Raw genomic sequence first — 12,842 nt, forward strand, 5'->3', positions numbered from 1 at the left:
TTAAACCTGTTTTAATCGTTTCTTGTCTCAATTGTCTGGTTTTTAAACTGTTTTATGCTGGTTTCTTAGACCGGTTTTTAAGCATTTCTAGTCTCAATTTACTGGTTTTACACTGTTTCATGCTGTTTCCAGCGTTTCACAAGATTTCTTTTCTTAGACCGGTTTTAAGAGTTTTACTCTCAATTTGGTTGTTTCTGAACACTTTTTTCATGCTATTTCCAGCGATTTATAACAATTCGTCTTTTTAAACCTGTTTTAATCATTTCTTGTCTGAAATCAATAGTTAATAGTTTTTTACAAGAATACTGTTTTATGTGTGATATCAATTAATTTTCTAAACTGGTTTTAACATTTCTAGTCTCAATTTGCTGGTTTTACACTCTTTCATGCTGATTCCAGTGCTTACAAAATTCGTCTTTTAGACCGGTTTTAGCGTTTCGTCTAGATGCTTGTTTTTATGGTGTTTCTTAATATTTCTAGAATTAATTTTCTAATCTGGTTTTAAGCGTTTGTCTCAATTTCTAATTACTGTGTTTTAATCAATTAATTTTCTAAACTGGTTTTAAGTTTTATTTCTAGTCTCAATTTGCTGGTTTTCCTTGTTTTGCACACTCTTTTCATGTTGTTTTTTACCTGTTTTAAGCGTTTCTACAGGCTTTTAATTCGTCTTTATAGACCTTTTAAACCTGTTTTAAGCGTTTCTAGTCTGAATTAATTTTGTTTTTATGGTGTTTCTCTCAATATTTTAGAATTTATAACAATTCGTCTTTTAGTTTTAATCCGGTTTTAAGCATTTCTAGTTTCATTTCTAGTCTGTTTTACATTGTTTCATGCTGTTTCCAGCGTTTTACAAGATTTCTCTTAGACCGGTTTAAATTTTCTCTCAATTTGGTTGTTTTCAACACTTTTTCATGCTATTTCCAGCGATTTATAACAATTCGTCTTTTAAACCTGTTTTAATCATTTCTTTCTGAAATTAATAGTTTTTATACTTAGACCGGTTTTAAGTTAATTTTTTTTCTGACCTCAATTTGCTTGTTTCTTAACACTTTTTCATGCTATTTCCAGTGCTTTTTACAGATTCGTCTTTTATAAGCGTTTCTAGTCCTGTCTTTTAAACCTGACCGGTTTTAAGCATTTCTAATCATTTCTTGTCTGAAATTAATAGTTTTATACTCTCATTTTATATTGATTCCAGCGGTTTTACAAGTTTTAATCATTTCTAATTTTCTGTTTAGACCGGTTTTACAAGCGTTTTGTGGTATCAATTAATTTTCTAAACTGGTTTTAAGCATTTCTAGTCTCAATTTGCTGGTTTTACACTGTTTCATGCTGTTTCCAGTGTTTACAGGAATTCGTCTTTTTAGACCGGTTTTAAGCGTTTCTAGTCTGAATTAACTTGTTTTTTATGGTGTTTCTTAATATTTCTAGAATTCGTCTTTAGTCCTGGTTTTAAGCATTTCTAGTCTCAATTTACTGGTTTTACACCTGTTTACATGCTGTTTCCAGCGTTTCACAAGATTTCTTTTCTTAGACCGGTTTTAAAGAGTTTTACTCAATTTGTTGTTTCAACACTTTTTCATGCTATTTCCAGCGATTTATAACAATTCGTCTTTTAAACCTGTTTTAATCATTTTGTCTGAAATTAATAGTTTTTATAAACTGTTTTATATTGATTCCAGCGTTTTACAAGAATTAATTTTCTAGACCGGTTTTAAGCGTTTGTAAATCATTAATTTTCTAAACTGGTTTTAAGCATTTCTAGTCTCAATTTGCTGGTTTTACACTTTTTCATGTTGTTTCCAGTGCTTTACAGGAATTCGTCTTTTAGACCGGTTTTAAGCGTTTCTAGTCTGAATTAACTTGTTTTTTATGGTGTTTCTTAATATTTCTAGAATTCGTCTTTAGTCCGGTTTTAAGCATTTCTAGTCTCAATTTGCTAATTGTTACTGTGTTTTAATGCAATTTCCAGCGTTTTACAAGAATTCGTCTTTTAGACCGTTTTAAGCATTTCTAGTCTCAATTTTTGCTTGTGAGACTACAAGTTTTAAACTGTTTTATGTTGATTCCAGCGTTTTACAAAATTAATTTTCTAGACCGATTTTAAGCGTTTGTAGTCTCAATTTTCTTGTTTTGCAGTTTTCTGCTATATTCACCGATTTCAAGAATTGTTCTTTTAGACCTGTTCTAATTGTTTCTAGTCTGAATTATCTTGTATTTCACTGTTTTATGCTATTTTAAGTGTTTTACAAGAATTTCTGTCTTTAAGCATTTGTAATCTCAACTTTTAGATGCTACTGTGTTTTTTTGCTGATTTTACCATTTTAGAAGAATTCTTAACTGTTTTAAGCGTTTCTACTCTCAGTTTCCATATTTTACTGTGTTTTAATGCAGTTTCCAACGTTTTACAAGAATTGATTTCTAGACCGGTTTTAAGCATTTCTAGTCTCAATTTCCATGTTTTACACTGTTTTATGCTGTTTCCAGCGATTTATAACAATTCGTCTTTTAAACCTGTTTTAATCGTTTCTTGTCTCAATTGTCTGGTTTTTAAACTGTTTTATGCTGGTTTCTTAGACCGGTTTTAAGCATTTCTAGTCTCAATTTACTGGTTTTTACACTGTTTCATGCTGTTTCCAGCGTTTTACAAGAATTCTTTTCTTAGACCGGTTTTAAGAGTTTTTACTCAATTTGGTTGTTTCAACACTTTTTTTCATGCTATTTCCAGCGATTTATAACAATTCGTCTTTAAACCTGTTTTAATCATTTCTTGTCTGAAATTAATAGTTTTATACTGTTTTATATTGATTCCAGCGTTTTACAAGAATTAATTTTCTAGACCGGTTTTAAGCGTTTGTGGTATCAATTAATTTTCTAAACTGGTTTTAAGCATTTCTAGTCTCAATTTGCTGGTTTTTACACTCTTTCATGCTGTTTCCAGTGCTTTACAGGAATTCGTCTCTTTAGACCGGTTTTAAGCGTTTCTAGTCTGAATTAACTTGTTTTTATGGTGTTTCTTAATATTTCTAGAATTCGTCTTTAGTCCGGTTTTAAGCATTTCTAGTCTCAATTTGCTAATTGTTACTGTGTTTTAATGCAATTTCCAGCGTTTTACAAGAATCTCGTCTTTAGACCGGTTTTAAGCATTTCTAGTCTCACTTTGTTTGTGAGACTACAAGTTTTAAACTGTTTTATGTTGATTCCAGCGTTTTACAAGAATTAATTTTCTAGACCGGTTTTAAGCGTTTGTGTTTTCCTTGTTTTTGCAGTTTTTCTGCTGTTTTCACCGTATTACAAGAATTGTTCTTTTACACCTGTTTTAAGCGTATCTACTTTCAATTTCCATATTTTTATTGTCTTTAAAATTTTATGGTAGAAACACCATAAAACACCATTATAGAAGAATTCGTCTTTAAACCTGTTTTAAGCGTTTCTAGTCTGAATTAATTTGTTTTACTTTTTTTTATGGGGTTTCTTCGTATTTCAGATTCCTCTTTAGACCGGTTTTAAGCGTTTCTACTCTCAATTTCCATGTTTTACACTGTTTTTATGCTGTTTCCAGCAATTTATAACAATTGTCTTTAAACCTGTTTTAATCGTTTCTTGTCTCAATTGTCTGGTTTTAAACTGTTTTATGCTGGTTTCTTAGACCGGTTTTAAGCATTTCTAGTCTCAATTTACTGGTTTTACACTGTTTCATGCTTGTTTCCAGCGTTTCACAAGATTTCTTTTCTTAGACCGGTTTTAAGAGTTTTACTCTCAATTTGGTTGTTTCAACACTTTTTCATGCTATTTCCAGCGATTTATAACAATTCGTCTTTTAAACCTGTTTTAATCATTTCTTGTCTGAAATTAATAGTTTTTATACTGTTTTATATTGATTCCAGCGTTTTACAAGAATTAATTTTCTAGACCGGTTTTAAGCGTTTGTGGTATCAATTAATTTTCTAAACTGGTTTTAAGCATTTCTAGTCTCAATTTGCTGGTTTTTACACTCTTTCATGCTGTTTCCAGTGCTTTACAGGAATTCGTCTTTTAGACCGGTTTTAAGCTGTTTCTAGTCTGAATTAACTTGTTTTATGGTGTTTCTTAATATTTCTAGAATTCGTCTTTAGTCCGGTTTTAAGCATTTCTAGTCTCAATTTGCTAATTGTTACTGTGTTTTAATGCAATTTCCAGCGTTTTACAAGAATTGTCTTTAGACCGGTTTTAAGCATTTCTAGTCTCACTTTGCTTGTGAGACTACAAGTTTTAAACTGTTTTATGTTGATTCCAGCGTTTTACAAGAATTAATTTTCTAGACCGATTTTAAGCGTTTGTAGTCTCAATTTTCTTGTTTTTGCAGTTTTCTGCTATATTCACCGATTTCAAGAATTGTTCTTTAGACCTGTTCTAATTGTTTCTAGTCTGAATTATCTTGTATTTCACTGTTTTATGCTATTTTAGTGTTTTACAAGAATTCGTCTTTTAAGCATTTGTAATCTCAACTTTTAGATGCTACTGTGTTTTTGCTGATTTTACCATTTTAGAAGAATTCTTAACTGTTTTAAGCGTTTCTACTCTCAGTTTCCATATTTTTACTGTGTTTTAATGCAGTTTCCAACGTTTTACAAGAATTGATTTCTTAGACCGGTTTTAAGCATTTCTAGTCTCAATTTCCATGTTTTATACTGTTTTTATGCTGTTTCCAGCGATTTATAACAATTCGTCTTTAAACCTGTTTTAATCGTTTCTTGTCTCAATTGTCTGGTTTTAAACTGTTTTATGCTGGTTTCTTAGACCGGTTTTAAGCATTTCTAGTCTCAATTTACTGGTTTTACACTGTTTCATGCTGTTTCCAGCGTTTTACAAGAATTCTTTTCTTAGACCGGTTTTAAGAGTTTTACTCTCAATTTGGTTGTTTCAACACTTTTTTTCATGCTATTTCCAGCGATTTATAACAATTCGTCTTTAAACCTGTTTTAATCATTTCTTGTCTGAAATTAATAGTTTTATACTGTTTTATATTGATTCCAGCGTTTTACAAGAATTAATTTTCTAGACCGGTTTTAAGCGTTTGTGGTATCAATTAATTTTCTAAACTGGTTTTAAGCATTTCTAGTCTCAATTTGCTGGTTTTACACTCTTTCATGCTGTTTCCAGTGCTTTACAGGAATTCGTCTTTAGACCGGTTTTAAGCGTTTCTAGTCTGAATTAACTTGTTTTTATGGTGTTTCTTAATATTTCTAGAATTCGTCTTTAGTCCGGTTTTAAGCATTTCTAGTCTCAATTTGCTAATTGTTACTGTGTTTTAATGCAATTTCCAGCGTTTTACAAGAATTGTCTTTTAGACCGGTTTTAAGCATTTCTAGTCTCACTTTGTTTGTGAGACTACAAGTTTTAAACTGTTTTATGTTGATTCCAGCGTTTTACAAGAATTAATTTTCTAGACCGGTTTTAAGCGTTTGTGTTTTCCTTGTTTTGCAGTTTTCTGCTGTTTTCACCGTATTACAAGAATTGTTCTTTTACACCTGTTTTAAGCGTATCTACTTTCAATTTCCATATTTTTATTGTCTTTTAAAATTTTATGGTAGAAACACCATAAAACACCATTATAGAAGAATTCGTCTTTTAAACCTGTTTTAAGCGTTTCTAGTCTGAATTAATTTGTTTTATTTTTTTATGGGTTTCTTCGTATTTCAGATTCCTCTTTAGACCGGTTTTAAGCGTTTCTACTCAATTTCCATGTTTTACACTGTTTTATGCTGTTTCCAGCAATTTATAACAATTGTCTTTAAACCTGTTTTAATCGTTTCTTGTCTCAATTGTCTGGTTTTTAAACTGTTTTATGCTGGTTTCTTAGACCGGTTTTAAGCATTTCTAGTCTCAATTTACTGGTTTTTACACTGTTTCATGCTGTTTCCAGCGTTTCACAAGATTTCTTTTCTTAGACCGGTTTTAAGAGTTTTTACTCTCAATTTGGTTGTTTCAACACTTTTTCATGCTATTTCCAGCGATTTATAACAATTCGTCTTTTAAACCTGTTTTAATCATTTCTTGTCTGAAATTAATAGTTTTTATACTGTTTTATATTGATTCCAGCGTTTTACAAGAATTAATTTTCTAGACCGGTTTTAAGCGTTTGTAGTATCAATTAATTTTCTAAACTGGTTTTAAGCATTTCTAGTCTCAATTTGCTGGTTTTTACACTGTTTCATGCTGTTTCCAGTGCTTTACAGGAATTCGTCTTTTAGACCGGTTTTAAGCGTTTCTAGTCTGAATTAACTTGTTTTTATGGTGTTTCTTAATATTTCTAGAATTCGTCTTTAGTCCGGTTTTAAGCATTTCTAGTCTCAATTTGCTAATTGTTACTGTGTTTTAATGCAATTTCCAGCGTTTTACAAGAATTCGTCTTTTAGACCGGTTTTAAGCATTTCTAGTCTCACTTTGTTTGTGAGACTACAAGTTTTAAACTGTTTTATGTTGATTCCAGCGTTTTACAAGAATTAATTTTCTAGACCGATTTTAAGCGTTTGTAGTCTCAATTTTCTTGTTTTGCAGTTTTTTTTCTGCTATATTCACCGATTTCAAGAATTGTTTTTTAGACCTGTTCTAATTGTTTCTAGTCTGAATTATCTTGTATTTCACTGTTTTATGCTATTTTAGTGTTTTACAAGAATTCGTCTTTTAAGCATTTGTAATCTCAACTTTTAGATGCTACTGTGTTTTGCTGATTTTACCATTTTAGAATTCTTAACTGTTTTAAGCGTTTCTACTCTCAGTTTCCATATTTTTACTGTGTTTTAATGCAGTTTCCAACGTTTTACAAGAATTGATTTCTTAGACCGGTTTTAAGCATTTCTAGTCTCAATTTCCATGTTTTTACACTGTTTTATGTTGTTTCCAGCGATTTATAACAATTCGTCTTTTAAACCTGTTTTAATCGTTTCTTGTCTCAATTGTCTGGTTTTAAACTGTTTTATGCTGGTTTCTTAGACCGGTTTTAAGCATTTCTAGTCTCAATTTACTGGTTTTACACTGTTTCATGCTGTTTCCAGCGTTTTACAAGAATTCTTTTCTTAGACCGGTTTTAAGAGTTTTTACCTCAATTTGGTTGTTTCAACACTTTTTCATGCTATTTCCAGCGATTTATAACAATTGTCTTTTAAACCTGTTTTAATCATTTCTTGTCTGAAATTAATAGTTTTATACTGTTTTATATTGATTCCAGCGTTTTACAAGAATTAATTTTCTAGACCGGTTTTAAGCGTTTGTGGTATCAATTAATTTTCTAAACTGGTTTTAAGCATTTCTAGTCTCAATTTGCTGGTTTTACACTCTTTCATGCTGTTTCCAGTGCTTTACAGGAATTCGTCTTTAGACCGGTTTTAAGCGTTTCTAGTCTGAATTAACTTGTTTTTATGGTGTTTCTTAATATTTCTAGAATTCGTCTTTTAGTCCGGTTTTAAGCATTTCTAGTCTCAATTTGCTAATTGTTACTGTGTTTTAATGCAATTTCCAGCGTTTTACAAGAATTCGTCTTTAGACCGGTTTTAAGCATTTCTAGTCTCATTTTGCTTGTGAGACTACAAGTTTTAAACTGTTTTATGTTGATTCCAGCGTTTTACAAGAATTAATTTTCTAGACCGGTTTTAAGTGTTGTGTTTTCCTTGTTTTTTGCAGTTTTTCTGCTGTTTTCACCGTATTACAAGAATTGTTCTTTAGACCTGTTTTAAGCGTATCTACTTTCAATTTCCATATTTTTATTGTCTTTTAATTTTATGGTAGAAACACCATAAAACACCATTATAGAAGAATTCGTCTTTAAACCTGTTTTAAGCGTTTCTAGTCTGAATTAATTTGTTTTACTTTTTTTATGGGGTTTCTTCGTATTTCAGATTCCTCTTTAGACCGGTTTTAAGCGTTTCTACTCTCAATTTCCATGTTTTACACTGTTTTTATGTTGTTTCCAGCAATTTATAACAATTCGTCTTTAAACCTGTTTTAATCGTTTCTTGTCTCAATTGTCTGGTTTTAAACTGTTTTATGCTGGTTTCTAGACCGGTTTTAAGCATTTCTAGTCTCAATTTACTGGTTTTACACTGTTTCATGCTGTTTCCAGCGTTTCACAAGATTTCTTTTCTTAGACCGGTTTTAAGAGTTTTACTCTCAATTTGGTTGTTTCAACACTTTTTTCATGCTATTTCCAGCGATTTATAACAATTCGTCTTTAAACCTGTTTTAATCATTTCTTGTCTGAAATTAATAGTTTTATACTGTTTTATATTGATTCCAGCGTTTTACAAGAATTAATTTTCTAGACCGGTTTTAAGCGTTTGTGGTATCAATTAATTTTCTAAACTGGTTTTAAGCATTTCTAGTCTCAATTTGCTTGGTTTTACACTCTTTCATGTTGTTTCCAGTGCTTTACAGAATTCGTCTTTAGACCGGTTTTAAGCGTTTCTAGTCTGAATTAACTTGTTTTTATGGTGTTTCTTAATATTTCTAGAATTCGTCTTTTTTAGTCCGGTTTTAAGCATTTCTAGTCTCAATTTACTGGTTTTACACTGTTTCATGCTGTTTCCAGCGTTTCACAAGATTTCTTTCTTAGACCGGTTTTAAGAGTTTTTTACTCAATTTGGTTGTTTCAACACTTTTTCATGCTATTTCCAGCGATTTATAACAATTCGTCTTTAAACCTGTTTTAATCATTTCTTGTCTGAAATTAATAGTTTTTATACTGTTTTATATTGATTCCAGCGTTTTACAAGAATTAATTTTTTCTAGACCGGTTTTAAGCGTTTGTGGTATCAATTAATTTTCTAAACTGGTTTTAAGCATTTCTAGTCTCAATTTGCTGGTTTTACACTCTTTCATGCTGTTTCCAGTGCTTTACAGGAATTCGTCTTTTAGACCGGTTTTAAGCGTTTCTAGTCTGAATTAACTTGTTTTTATGGTGTTTCTTAATATTTCTAGAATTCGTCTTTTAGACCGGTTTTAAGCATTTCTAGTCTCAATTTACTGGTTTTACACTGTTTCATGCTGTTTCCAGCGTTTCACAAGATTTCTTTTCTTAGACCGGTTTTAAGAGTTTTACTCTCAATTTGGTTGTTTCAACACTTTTTTCATGCTATTTCCAGCGATTTATAACAATTCGTCTTTTAAACCTGTTTTAATCATTTCTTGTCTGAAATTAATAGTTTTATACTGTTTTATATTGATTCCAGCGTTTTACAAGAATTAATTTTCTAGACCGGTTTTAAGCGTTTGTGGTATCAATTAATTTTCTAAACTGGTTTTAAGCATTTCTAGTCTCAATTTGCTGGTTTTACACTCTTTCATGCTGTTTCCAGTGCTTTACAGGAATTCGTCTTTAGACCGGTTTTAAGCGTTTCTAGTCTGAATTAACTTGTTTTATGGTGTTTCTTAATATTTTAGAATTCGTCTTTTAGTCCGGTTTTAAGCATTTCTAGTCTCAATTTGCTAATTGTTACTGTGTTTTAATGCAATTTCCAGCGTTTTACAAGAATTCGTCTTTTAGACCGGTTTTAAGCATTTCTAGTCTCACTTTGCTTGTGAGACTACAAGTTTTAAACTGTTTTATGTTGATTCCAGCGTTTTACAAGAATTAATTTTCTAGACCGATTTTAAGCGTTTGTAGTCTCAATTTTCTTGTTTTGCAGTTTTCTGCTATATTCACCGATTTCAAGAATTGTTCTTTTAGACCTGTTCTAATTGTTTCTAGTCTGAATTATCTTGTATTTCACTGTTTTATGCTATTTTAAGTGTTTTACAAGAATTCGTCTTTTAAGCATTTGTAATCTCAACTTTTTAGATGCTACTGTGTTTTTTGCTGATTTTACCATTTTAGAAGAATTCTTAACTGTTTTAAGCGTTTCTACTCTCAGTTTCCATATTTTTACTGTGTTTTAATGCAGTTTCCAACGTTTTACAAGAATTGATTTCTTAGACCGGTTTTAAGCATTTCTAGTCTCAATTTCCATGTTTTTACACTGTTTTTTATGTTGTTTCCAGCGATTTATAACAATTCGTCTTTTAAACCTGTTTTAATCGTTTCTTGTCTCAATTGTCTGGTTTTTAAACTGTTTTATGCTGGTTTCTTAGACCGGTTTTAAGCATTTCTAGTCTCAATTTACTGGTTTTTACACTGTTTCATGCTGTTTCCAGCGTTTTACAAGAATTCTTTTCTTAGACCGGGTTTAAGGAGTTTTTACTCTCAATTTGGTTGTTTCAACACTTTTTCATGCTATTTCCAGCGATTTATAACAATTCGTCTTTTAAACCTGTTTTAATCATTTCTTGTCTGAAATTAATAGTTTTATACTGTTTTATATTGATTCCAGCGTTTTACAAGAATTAATTTTCTAGACCGGTTTTAAGCGTTTGTGGTATCAATTAATTTTCTAAACTGGTTTTAAGCATTTCTAGTCTCAATTTGCTGGTTTTTACACTCTTTCATGCTGTTTCCAGTGCTTTACAGGAATTCGTCTTTTAGACCGGTTTTAAGCGTTTCTAGTCTGAATTAACTTGTTTTTATGGTGTTTCTTAATATTTCTAGAATTCGTCTTTTAGTCCGGTTTTAAGCATTTCTAGTCTCAATTTGCTAATTGTTACTGTGTTTTAATGCAATTTCAGCGTTTTACAAGAATTCGTCTTTTAGACCGGTTTTAAGCATTTCTAGTCTCACTTTGCTTGAGACTACAAGTTTTAAACTGTTTTATGTTGATTCCAGCGTTTTACAAGAATTAATTTTCTAGACCGGTTTTAAGCGTTTGTGTTTTCCTTGTTTTTGCAGTTTTTCTGCTGTTTTCACCGTATTACAAGAATTGTTCTTTTAGACCTGTTTTAAGCGTATCTACTTTCAATTTCCATATTTTTATTGTCTTTTAAAATTTTATGGTAGAAACACCATAAAACACCATTATAGAAGAATTCGTCTTTTAAACCTGTTTTAAGCGTTTCTAGTCTGAATTAATTTGTTTTACTTTTTTTTATGGGGTTTCTTCGTATTTCAGATTCCTCTTTTAGACCGGTTTTAAGCGTTTCTACTCTCAATTTCCATGTTTTTACACTGTTTTTATGCTGTTTCCAGCAATTTATAACAATTCGTCTTTTAAACCTGTTTTAATCGTTTCTTGTCTCAATTGTCTGGTTTTTAAACTGTTTTATGCTGGTTTCTTAGACCGGTTTTAAGCATTTCTAGTCTCAATTTACTGGTTTTTACACTGTTTCATGCTGTTTCCAGCGTTTCACAAGATTTCTTTTCTTAGACCGGTTTTAAGAGTTTTACTCTCAATTTGGTTGTTTCAACACTTTTTCATGCTATTTCCAGCGATTTATAACAATTCGTCTTTTAAACCTGTTTTAATCATTTCTTGTCTGAAATTAATAGTTTTTTATACTGTTTTATATTGATTCCAGCGTTTTACAAGAATTAATTTTCTAGACCGGTTTTAAGCGTTTGTGGTATCAATTAATTTTCTAAACTGGTTTTAAGCATTTCTAGTCTCAATTTGCTGGTTTTTACACTCTTTCATGCTGTTTCCAGTGCTTTACAGGAATTCGTCTTTTAGACCGGTTTTAAGCGTTTCTAGTCTGAATTAACTTGTTTTTTTATGGTGTTTCTTAATATTTCTAGAATTCGTCTTTTAGTCCGGTTTTAAGCATTTCTAGTCTCAATTTGCTAATTGTTACTGTGTTTTAATGCAATTTCCAGCGTTTTACAAGAATTCGTCTTTTAGACCGGTTTTAAGCATTTCTAGTCTCACTTTGCTTGTGAGACTACAAGTTTTAAACTGTTTTATGTTGATTCCAGCGTTTTACAAGAATTAATTTTCTAGACCGATTTTAAGCGTTTGTAGTCTCAATTTTCTTGTTTTGCAGTTTTTCTGCTATATTCACCGATTTCAAGAATTGTTCTTTTAGACCTGTTCTAATTGTTTCTAGTCTGAATTATCTTGTATTTCACTGTTTTATGCTATTTTAAGTGTTTTACAAGAATTCGTCTTTAAGCATTTGTAATCTCAACTTTTAGATGCTACTGTGTTTTTTGCTGATTTTACCATTTTAGAAGAATTCTTAACTGTTTTAAGCGTTTCTACTCTCAGTTTCCATATTTTACTGTGTTTTAATGCAGTTTCCAACGTTTTACAAGAATTGATTTCTTAGACCGGTTTTAAGCATTTCTAGTCTCAATTTCCATGTTTTTTACACTGTTTTTATGCTGTTTCCAGCGATTTATAACAATTCGTCTTTTAAACCTGTTTTAATCGTTTCTTGTCTCAATTGTCTGGTTTTAAACTGTTTTATGCTGGTTTCTTAGACCGGTTTTAAGCATTTCTAGTCTCAATTTACTGGTTTTACACTGTTTCATGCTGTTTCCAGCGTTTTACAAGAATTCTTTTCTTAGACCGGTTTTAAGAGTTTTTACTCTCAATTTGGTTGTTTCAACACTTTTTCATGCTATTTCCAGCGATTTATAACAATTCGTCTTTTAAACCTGTTTTAATCATTTCTTGTCTGAAATTAATAGTTTTATACTGTTTTATATTGATTCCAGCGTTTTACAAGAATTAATTTTCTAGACCGGTTTTAAGCGTTTGTGGTATCAATTAATTTTCTAAACTGGTTTTAAGCATTTCTAGTCTCAATTTGCTGGTTTTACACTCTTTCATGCTGTTTCCAGTGCTTTACAGGAATTCGTCTTTAGACCGGTTTTAAGCGTTTCTAGTCTGAATTAACTTGTTTTTATGGTGTTTCTTAATATTTCTAGAATTCGTCTTTTAGTCCGGTTTTAAGCATTTCTAGTCTCAATTTGCTAATTGTTACTGTGTTTTAATGCA

This window comes from Tachypleus tridentatus, chromosome 12, assembly GCF_004210375.1.
Source record: "Tachypleus tridentatus isolate NWPU-2018 chromosome 12, ASM421037v1, whole genome shotgun sequence".
Classification (NCBI taxonomy): Eukaryota; Metazoa; Arthropoda; class Merostomata; order Xiphosura; family Limulidae; genus Tachypleus; species Tachypleus tridentatus.